General features: G+C 37.1%; 1 pseudogene; it reads left to right on the top strand.

The window, feature by feature from the left end:
- The first annotated feature begins 232 nt into the window (after positions 1-232).
- Positions 233-4,521, top strand: LOC127421622 (U1 small nuclear ribonucleoprotein C-like; annotated as a pseudogene).
- The last annotated feature ends 7,409 nt before the right edge of the window (positions 4,522-11,930 follow it).

Below are 11,930 nucleotides of genomic sequence, written 5' to 3'. Positions count from 1 at the left end.
GAACACAGACCCTCGGTGTGTATGAGTGTGTTTGTGAACGTGTGTGTGTGTTTGTGATTGTCTTTGACCCCCATTTATTTTTTTTAAAAAAAAATTTTAATGCCACACCCTTACAGCAAACACACACTCTCACAGATAGTTGAATGCAGAGAGAACTGAACAGCTTTTAGAAAGGTAAACTTTGATTCCTATTGAGCGAGTGTATGACCAGGATGGATTATTACAATGGGCCATGAATGAGAGCAAATCCTCTGGCACCATTAAGTCACTGACTATCACGCTCCTGAGCAAGTTGTATGTATGTGACTAAACCAAACTATCATTTGATTGTGAGCTAGCCCGATTAAATGGTATTAGTAGAACTGTGCAACTACTGACTTCGAGAGAACTGGCAACCTCATTCATGAGATCGATGTTACTGGCCAGCGTAGACTCAGGATATTGACACCTAACGAGTGAATAATGAGAACCAAATAATCAAACACTAAATTATGATGATGATCAGAATTTGATTGGAACCTTCATCTAAATTCGAGGTCGATATATTGGAGTCAGATCTATTAATAATTGGAGTCAGATCAGGTGTAAACTAAACCAAAGTTTAAGACGAAATCCAAATGCATGCCTGAAAAGATGAACACGTGCATTCCTTCGCCATCCAGCTGGAAAACAACATTCGGACCAGCGGACAGGCCTCTTATAAACTTTTGCCGCACCGCGTCATGTGATACAACAGCATGCCGTTTATTTCCGTGAAGCGCTACTATGGGTGCAGCGCCAACAATAGTGCCTCTGGTAAGAAACCTCGAAGTTTTTTGATTGAAACCTGTTTGGTTGTAAAGAGTAGCATCACTAGTTTAATTAGATATGCCACTTTAAAAAAAAAAAATCCATTCATTTTTCACGTGTTAGCGCGCTGATAAAGATGAAGTCCACATATGTGGAGAATGGGACCTCATTCCCTCAAAAGTTCAAAAAACATGTTTCAACTATAACATATCTGTGGGTCATTTTGCTTCATTTTGATATAAATTTTGTTATATTTTATTTTGTTATTACTGTACAATACGGTTCAATTCATTAACATTAGTAAATGCATTCCTATATGTTTACTCTGCATTTACACATTGAGAATAAAGGTATTCATGCAAAAGCTGAAAAATATTGCTTTCAGAGGCTTTAAATGGAGTAAGCACATAGGCTGGACCAAGCCAAAAATTAATAAATAAGTAAATAATAATTGTATTTAGAACCCCAGAGAGCAAGCCGAAGGCGACTGTGGCAAGGAACTAAACTCAGCAAAAAAAGAAACATCCCTTTTTCAGGATACTGTATTTTAAAGATAATTTTGTAAAAATCCAAATAACTTTACAGATCTTTATTGTAAAGGATTTAAACAATGTTTTCCATGCTTGTTCAACGAACCATAAATAATTAATGAACATGCATCTGTGGAACGGTCGTTAAGACACTAACAGCTTACAGATTGTAGGCAACTAAGGTCACAGTTATAAAAACTTAGGACACTAAAGAGACCTTTCTACTGACTCTGAAAAACACCAAAAGAAAGATACCCAGGGTCGCTGCTCATCTGTGTGAATGTGCCTTAGGCATGCTGTATGGAGGCATGAGGACTGCAAATGTGGCCAGGGCAATAAATTGCAATGTCCATACTGTGAGACGCCTAAGACAGCACTACAGGGAGACAGGAAGGACAGCTGATCATCCTCTCAGTGGCAGACCACGTGTAACAACACCTGCACAGGATCGGTACATCTGAATATCACACTTGTGGGACAGGTACAGGATGGCAACAACCTGGAGTTAAACCAGGAATGCACAATCCCTCCATCAGTTCTCAGACTGTCCGCAATAGGCTGAGAGAGGCTGGACTGAGGGCTTGTAGGCCTGTTGTAAGGCAGGTCCTTACCAGACATCATGGTCATGGTCTGGGGCGGTGTGTCACAGCATCATCGGACTGAGCTTGTTGTCATTGCAGGCAATCTCAACGCTGTGCTTTACAGGGAAGACATCCTCCTCCCTCACGTGGTACCCTTCCTGCAGCCTCATCCTGACATGACCCTCCAGCATGACAATGCCACCAGCCATACTGCTCATTCTGTGCATGATTTCCTACAAGACAGGAATGTCAGTGTTCTGCCATGGCCAGCGAAGAACCCGGATCTCTGTTGGATCAGAGGGTGAGGGCTAGGGCCATTCCCCAGAAATGTCTGGGAACTTGCAAGTGCCTTGGTGGAAGAGTGGGGTAACATCTCACAGCAAGAACTGGAAAATCTGGTGCAGTCCATGAGGAGGAGATGCACTGCAGTACTTAATGCAGCTGGAGGCCACACCAGATACTGACTGTTACTTTTGATAAAAGTACCCACCAGGGACACATTATTCAATTTATGTTAGTCATATGTATGTGAGACTTCTTCAGTTTATGTCTTAGTTGTTGAATATTTTTATATTCATACAAATATTTACACATGTTAAGTTTGCTGAAAATAAAAGCAGTTGAAAGTGAGAGGACGATTCTTTTTTTCTGAGTTTACATAAGATGTTGGTTAATGGAGAAAAATAACCTTGGGAGAAACCAGGCTCACTGTGGGGGCCAGTTCCCCTATGGCTAAACAGCATGAATATAATGCTAATATTTTATTTATTTATATATTTATTTATTTTTGTGTATAGTGCAAGTCATGGTTTAAAAATAGTAAACTAAGTAAGTGTTAAGGGTCAGTGTTTAAACAAAGATTTTGTACGAACTGTAAGATTAATGACTAATGTTTATGAAGTGCATTTATGAAGTGTTGTCAATTAATTGATATTCTATGTATTCCATTTTAAGAGTGTAGTCCATCATTAGACCAAGGTGATGCAGGCAGAGATCAATGAGGTGTATCGCAGTTCAACCGGCAGGTCATTTCAGTGAGGTTCGGTGAGATCCATCCTAGGTCCAAGGTTCAGACAGTGGCATATAAAGTGTTCCATGTATTACGGTTGGAGTTGTCATCAGTTCATCCTATGTAGTCCAACTTAGCAGACTGAAGTGATGTCTGGCTGGAACTGGCTGCAGTTAGTCATCATCACTCAGCTACACATAGCAGTGGACAGCAAGCAGGAACGGAGCTGGATCTGGTTGGCTCTGGTAACCTCAGGATATGAATCCTGAGGTTGAGACAGGGAAACAAATAGAAAAAGATATTAGCGTATATGTGCGATTTTCATGAGGAAACAAATAGAAAAAGATATTAGCGTATATGTGCGATTTTCATGAGGAAACAAATAGAAAAAGATATTAGCGTATATGTGCGATTTTCATGAGGAGCCAAAGACAGGCTTTCAAAAAGATGCCCAAGCACAAATCTATTCTGCTTAACTTTATTTTCTGCATAAATGAGCAATTTGTCCCTGATAAAGCTCAAATGAAAAGCAAAATAAACCATTTTAAATCAGGGAAGCTTGTCTACACCTTTTCTAGTTCAATTATTTTAGTCTAATGATGTCATACTATAATGCCACTCAATTATAATGATTAATCCATCTATAATGTCATAATGACAGTGCCTCGCAGCTTTTTCACACATGCTGGTGTGTAATAAGAGCTTGTGCATTTGTGTGTTTAATGTGGTATGGAAAAAAGTGGCAGCTTTTCCGCCCTCCAAGGAAAATTGCAGTTAGAGAGGAAGTTTTTAATAATAATCACTCAGATTTGAGAGGGAAATAGATGTTTAAAACCCTGGGCATTCAAGGTCTATCCCGCAGCATTTAAAATGACACATGTTGTAATTTCACAATGGCAATTCATCAATGACATTCAGATGATCAAAATGTTTCATCATTCAAAAAGAAAAGAACTCAACATGCAATATGTTCAGATAATTGATTTTCAAGGGGAGTTTGAAGATGTATTTAAAACAAATCTAGAACACAAAATAGGACTGGCAACTTGAAAATGTGCTTTAAAACACACAAACAAAAAATATAGTTTTAAAGGTGAAGCAGAATTGTCTTTTTCTGTGTAGGCACAATAAAAGAATAGTTTTTTCCGAAAATAAAAATTCTCTCTTTTATTGTGACTGTTGTGACATAACTGACACACAACTCTCCATCGGTCAGAAAGATGCACTGCAGCGGGCGTAAACCTAAAGAAAATGTGAAAGATTATTATCAGAAATGGATGGAGGAGCAGGCACAGAGTCTCACTGACAAAACAACCACCACCTTCCAGCAGGATAAAATTCTCCCCACCCCGTTCCCTGGAGCCCCTCCACCTGGTACATCTCTGCTACCTCATCCAAATATTACTGAGACCTAGCTCCACCAATGGGTGGCCCTCCGATGATGCCCATGATGGGTCTACCACCTCACGGCATGATCCCAGGAGGACCTGGTGCAGGTATGTGGCCACCAATGGGTGGACCTATGCAAATGATGCCCGGGCCTCATATGATGCGACCTACCGCTCGGCCAATGATGCTGACTGTTAGGCCTGGTATGGTGCGACCTGACTGATAAAACCACAGTGCCAAGATTTCACCGATCAAAGACTCGGCCAAATAACTACACTGGTTTTACAGTAGATTTAAAAGTTTTATTGCCCACTTTTGTTTTATAATGACATGTGTGCTTGCACTGCACACAAATAACTAATATTGGCATTATATTCATGTTGTTTAGCTAGAGAGGAACTGGCCCCCACAGTGAGCCTGGTTTCTCTCAAGGTTATTTTTCTCCATTACCAACGTCTTATGGAGTTTTGTGTTCCTTGCCACAGTCGCCTTCAGCTTGTTCACAGGGGTTCTAAATACAATTATTATGTAATTATTTAATTTTTATACACAATTTACAATCATTTTTAATCAAACTACACAATGATCACTCTAAGACTTCATAGATATTACAGTTTCATTTTTGTTTGTTTTCTTTTTTGTTAATGCATGATTTCCTGTAAAGCTGCTTTGAAATTATGTGTTGTGAAAAGCACTATACAAATAAAAAATACTTTACTCAGCCTCATTTCACATGGGTTTAGAGCGACTTGAGGGTGAGTAAATATTGACACAATTTTCTTTTGTGGGTGAACTGTTGCTTTAATTACATACTGTGAGAGATAAAGAGCTAACTTCACTGTTCACCTGATATTTGAATATCCTCTGAATTTGCAGTCAGTTTACATGTCAATGCTCTGTTATGTCAAGATGGTGAATCTAATTCCTTAAATATTAATATTTAGCTTTCCATGTAATTTTTTTTCTAGTTTTAAGAATGTTGAGATATTTTTACCAGAAAATAAGACAAAAATACAGTAAAAAAAAAAAAAAAGCACAATTACAGTGCCATTAAAGTAGTATATACAACATGCTCAAGCATGCCATATGAATGACTAGGGAAAGGACTTTCATCCAGACTTTTGTCCATCAACATAGTCTGGTCTTCTTGGAAGCTAATTCCAGTCAACAAACTAAAATCTGAAATAGTAACACAATAAACACTATAAGTGACCAACAAGAAATAAAATAGTTCATATAATTGTCATTCAGTGATAGGTTTCATAGAAATAACCAAAGATATTAGTGGAAATATGAGTAGACTTCATAATCAGAATTTATTTTTGTCCAAAAGTAATAAGTACTGTATTACTTATTTCAGACAAAGTCAAAGAGGACTATATATTCTACTTTTGAATATCTAGTATACTTGCTTCTATAAGAGCCTCAAATATTTTTCCATTGCAAATATGCTGAAAAATGGCTCTAAGTTTGTTTAACAAATAAATGTGCCAGTATCTGCACGTAACTCCAGATGTGGACTTCAAAAGCAGAGCAAATATCTGGGTCTGCTTTCAAATTCATTTCATCCATTCAACAAAAGAACACCATAATAAACAACACGTATTTCACATTACACGATTACATCAAATTAGTATAAGCAAACTTCTTTCCCCACATCTGACCTTCTTGCTTTTATTAACATGGATGGCTATGTGATAGTTATTTCTACACAGGCTGTTAAAGTATAACTCCATTCTCAAGGGACCACAGCGGTTCCATACCATTCAAGCAACTAACAAGTGTTCCAATTTTCCAGTGAAGAAACCTATTAAGGGCAAGTCATGCATAGTTGATTGAGCGTTTCGAATGCTGGGCCCATACAATCCGTACAATGGTAGGATTGCTCAGAGGAACTGATACACTCATGGGCTATGGGAGAATCTCTCTCTCATTTCTGGGTCAGTCCATGCACAGTGTATTCCTAGTAGTAATTTACAAAGGACGAGTGAAATAGGGTTCTGTAACATCTTTGTAAGGCAGAATGTAGGGAACATACTGACTACTCTACTGGGAGAAAAAAAAAAATATGTATATTATCTTACTTCTGAAAGTACACCACAGGGTTAAGGATAGATAGGTAGATAGATAGATAGATAGATAGATAGATAAGGATGGATAGAACAATAGATAAAACAATAGATAGACAGACAGATAGACAGAACAATAGATAGGACAACAGACAGATAGACAGACTGATAAACAAAATGATAGATAGATAGATAGCCAGACAGACAGACAGACAGACAGACAGACAGGCAGACAGACGGGCAGACAGACAGAACAATTGATAGATCGATAGATCGATAGATCGATAGATAGATAGATAGATAGATAGTTAGATAGATAGATAGATAGATAGATAGATAGATAGATAGATAGATAGATAGATAGATAAGGATGGATAGAACAATAGATAAAACAATATATAGACAGACAGATAGACAGAACAATAGATAGGACAACAGACAGATAGACAGACTGATAAACAATGATAGATAGATAGATAGATAGATAGATAGATAGATAGATAGCCAGACAGACAGACAGACAGACAGGCAGACAGACGGGCAGATAGACAGAACAATTGATAGATCGATAGACAGCACGATAAACAGAATGACAGACAGAACGATAGATAGATAGAAAGACAGACAGACAGAACAATAGATAGATCGATAGACAGAATGATAAACAGAATGATAGATAGATAGATAGATAAGGATGGATAGAACAATAGATAAAACAATAGATAGACAGACAGATAGATAGACAGAACAATAGATAGGACAACAGACAGATAGACAGACCAATAGACAAAATGATAGATAGATAGATAGCCAGACAGACAGACAGGCAGACAGACAGACATACAGACAGGCAGACGGGCAGACAGACAGAACAATTGATATATCAATAGACAGAACGATAAACAGAATGACAGACAGAACGATAGATAGATAGACAGACAGACAGACAGAACGATAAACAGAACGATAGACTGATAGATAGACAGACAGACAGACAGAACAATAGATAGAATGACAGACAGTTATAAAGATCAGCAGACAGAATGATAAACAACGACAGACAGAACAATAGACAGAGGATGATTGATAGACAGACAGACATACAGAATTTCTTATTGAATCAACCAAGCACAGTAACTTTGATCTGAATCTACATCCAAATTTCAACCTTTGGCCTTTTTTTTTTTTGTTCACCAACCATCCCTCTTTCGGCTCCATTACTTTCTGTGCAGAGCTCTCATTGCGCTTACACACAGGCGAGGATTCCAATTCCCAGGGTGTGCACGGCACCTGGTCACACAAATCCACTGGAGCATGAAATCACCTCTCCTCACTTTAAAGGGCTAACATGGCTTTTTAATGATGAGCCAATATACCAAATATGCGCAATGACTCCATTCTTTTTAATGCATATTTAAAGTTAGCAGGGAGTGCAGACCTGTAACAAGATTAATGGGACGATCACACAGAGGAGCTGAGTCTGGTTTCTGCTAGATTACATTAAAGCCTGTTAAAGAGCTTGAGCACTTTTCTTAATGAAACTACAGCTTTTGATGAATCCCTGAATAAACAGTGCACTTGCTTTACATCAGCCAGCCACCTGATTTTATTTATTCACAGCTTAGTGCATAATATATCAGATCATTTGTGATGGAGAAGTATTAAGTTTAAATACTATGTGTTTACAACCAATATTCATAAAAAAGTACCAGGGTGTTAAAATGATATTTTGTGTACCATGATAGTAAAACTAGTTGTCAACCAATATGTTTTTTTTTTTTTTTTTAGCTGATGCACATGCTGTTAAAAAGTCTGAGACCACATTGAATATCTGTGTTTTTTTTTTTTTTTTTACTTTGAAAGTTGTTGGGGTTCTGGAAAAATAAATAAATAAAAGTTATGATGTAAAATGTGTTAGAAGAAATGTGTAAAATTCTGCATTATTTCTAGGTCACTAATGAAAAATTACATTGACTGTATATATTCAGAATTTACAATAATATATTCAGATATATAACTAAATTTTTAGAGTTATAATTAAATATTCAGGATTTATAACTATATATTCAGATTTATAAGTATATATTTGGATTTACAAATATATAATAAGGATTTATAACTACATATTCAGACTTAAAACAATATATTCAGGATTCATAACTATATATTTGGATTTATAGCTAATTAATTAGAGTTACATTTATATATTCCATATTTACAACTATATATTCAGGATTTACAACTTTGTTTTCAACCATATTTTCGGATTTAAAAATATACATTCACTATTTACAACCATATATTTGGATTTATGACTACATATGCAGATTACATATTTTGACTTCCAACAATTTATTCAGGATTTATAACTAAACATAAAGATTTATAATTATATATATTCTGATTTATGGCTATATATTCAGAGTTATATGATATATTCTGGATTTACAACTATCTCTTCAGTATTGATAAACATACAGGTGCATCTCAATAAATTAGAATGTTATGGAAAAGTTCATTTATTTCAGTAATTCAACTCAAATTGTGAAACTCGTGTATTAAAGAAATTCAATGCACACAGACTGAAGTAGTTTAAGTCTTTGGTTCTTTTAATTGTGATGATTTTGGCTCACATTTAACAAAAACCCACCAATTCACTATCTCAAAAAATTAGAATACATCATAAGACCAATAAAAAAAACATTTTTAGTGAATTGTTGGCCTTCTGGAAAGTATGTTCATTTACTGTATATGTACTCAATACTTGGTAGGGGCTCCTTTTGCTTTAATTACTTCCTCAATTCGGTGTGGCATGGAGGTGATCAGTTTGTGGCACTGCTGAGGTGGTATGGAAGCCCAGGTTTCTTTGACAGTGGCCTTCAGCTCATCTGCATTTTTTGGTCTCTTGTTTCTCATTTTCCTCTTGACAATACCCCATAGATTCTCTATGGGGTTCAGGTCTGGTGAGTTTGCTGGCCAGTCAAGCACACCAACACCATGGTCATTTAACCAACTTTTGGTGCTTTTGGCAGTGTGGGCAGGTGCCAAATCCTGCTGGAAAATGAAATCAGCATCTTTAAAAAGCTGGTCAGCAGAAGGAAGCCTGAAGTGCTCCAAAATTTCTTGGTAAATGGGTGCAGTGACTTTGGTTTTCAAAAAACACAATGGATCAACACCAGCAGATGACATTGCACCCCAAATCATCACAGACTGTGGAAACTTAACACTGGACTTCAAGCAACTTGGGCTATGAGCTTCTCCACCCTTCCTCCAGACTCTAGGACCTTGGTTTCTAAATGAAATACAAAACTTGCTCTCATCTGAAAAGAGGACTTTGGAACACTGGGCAACAGTCCAGTTCCTGTTCTCCTTAGCCCAGGTAAGATGCCTCTGACGTTGTTTGTGGTTCAGGAGTGGCTTAACAAGAGGAATACGACAACTGTAGCCAAATTCCTTGACATGTCTGTGTGTGGTGGCTTGACCCCAGCCTCAGTCCATTCCTTGTGAAGTTCACCCAAATTCTTGAATCGATTTTACTTGACAATCATAAGGCTGCGGTTCTCTCGGTTGGTTGTGCATCTTTTTCTTCCACACTTTTTCCTTCCACTCAACTTTCTGTTAACATGCTTGGATACAGCACTCTGTGAACAGCCAGCTTCTTTGGCAATGAATGTTTGTGGCTTACCCTCCTTGTGAAGGGTGTCAATGATTGTCTTCTGGACAACTGTCAGATCAGCAGTCTTCCCCATGATTGTGTAGCCTAGTGAACCAAACTGAGAGACCATTTTGAAGGCTCAGGAAACCTTTGTAGGTGTTTTGAGTTGATTAGCTGATTGGCATGTCACCATATTCTAATTTTTTGAGGTAGTGAATTGGTGGGTTTTTGTTAAATGTGAGCCAAAATCATCACAATTAAAAGAACCAAAGACTTAAACTACTTCAGTCTGTGTGCACTGAATTTATTTAATACACAAGTTTCACAATTTGAGTTAAATTACTGAAATAAATGAACTTTTCCATGACATTCTAATTTATTGAGATGCACCTGTATATTCAGAGTATTTTATATGCGTATGTGTAGTAATCACACAGTACTATAATATTATCATCGTATATACAATCACTGTACCATGGCAGAAAGAGACAAAATGGTACCAGTCCTGCATTCATTATTAAAATGAGAAGTTAGCTAAAAGTAAAGCTGGTATTGAGAAAAGTTAAGCTTTGCTTTCGATTGCCTTGAATAATTAAGATTTGTCCTGCTTATGGATTTATCCTGGGGGCGTTGCATGCAAAAATGAATCTATTCATCTTTGCCTTTCTTGTCAGTTCTAACTTTCGTTTTCTTTCTCATAAACTCACACAATTCCAGCATAATAAGGGACCACCAAGGGACCAAGCCAGTCAGACCAATCAAACTGCCTGGGGGGTGGAGATGAATGACACAAACAATACATTCAGGGTCTGGGCAAAACCTGATGATGTCTGACTGTGCCGTAATGGATCTACTGGAGCTCTCCTGTTGCTCTTTGCCTCAATCACCTAATGATGGACATTGTTCTTGCCTGACAATGCATGAACTGTGAGAGAGCAGGGGGCTGTATGTGGCCCTGTGGATGGAGAATTATAGCTATGACTCACAACTGTAATTAAAATCACTTTTTCGAGTCACCTGTGATGGGTTTTGATGGTGAGTCTAATAAGTTTAGACTGAGCACAACACAAATCATGACAAATGCCGTTTTTCCCACACAAAGTCACATAGGACCACCAACGGTAATCCTCTGTTCAAAGAAATTTTAGCCTACAGAAGTCATTTTTTTCTATAATACATACATATACAAATAATTTTTATTTAAACATTTCACCTGTTTCCTGTATTAGGTCACACAGTACAGTGATTCCTTACAGAGGGTATTCATATACTATATATATATATATATATATATATATATATATATATATATATATATATATATATATAGTATCTACAGTAAACCAAAATGACCACAACGATGAAAAACTACATTGATTTTTAAATATACAAAGTTTAAAGGTCTCCTTTATACTGTTTACACTGTCTGTTAGAATGTTGATTTCACGGGTCATATGGCCTGAGGTTTTTATGAGTAAATCGTACCTGCCAAACCAAAACCTTTAAACTAAACCTAACCAATAGTGATCTAAAATCAAATGAGAGGTGAACAAAACAGACATTCTTACCCTAAACTAATGCCTGAACCTATTAGATAATGTCAAAAAAAAAAAAAAATGAAATGCAAGCAAATCATTTTGTGTGGCTTCTACGTCACTCTCATCTCACATGTCAGCTTGTGTGCTTGGCTGGTCACGAACCGCTGGCTTCCAAGTCCAAAGTCCAACACTCTATCAGGTGAACTACCGAGGAAACGTATCATGTTGGAATAAAGGGGCGGTCACACAAGGCTATGAGCATGCAAATATTTTTCAGACAACACACTGGACCAGGATATGATGTCATTCGGGAGGGCTTCTGGTGTAAGTAAATAATACATCACAAAAAACAAATATATTTTCTACTCAT

The sequence above is a fragment of the Myxocyprinus asiaticus genome, chromosome 30 (genome assembly GCF_019703515.2).
Source record: "Myxocyprinus asiaticus isolate MX2 ecotype Aquarium Trade chromosome 30, UBuf_Myxa_2, whole genome shotgun sequence".
NCBI lineage: Eukaryota > Metazoa > Chordata > Actinopteri > Cypriniformes > Catostomidae > Myxocyprinus > Myxocyprinus asiaticus.
The sequence above is the reverse complement of the archived record's forward strand: the minus strand, read 5'-3'. Positions and strand labels throughout refer to the sequence as shown.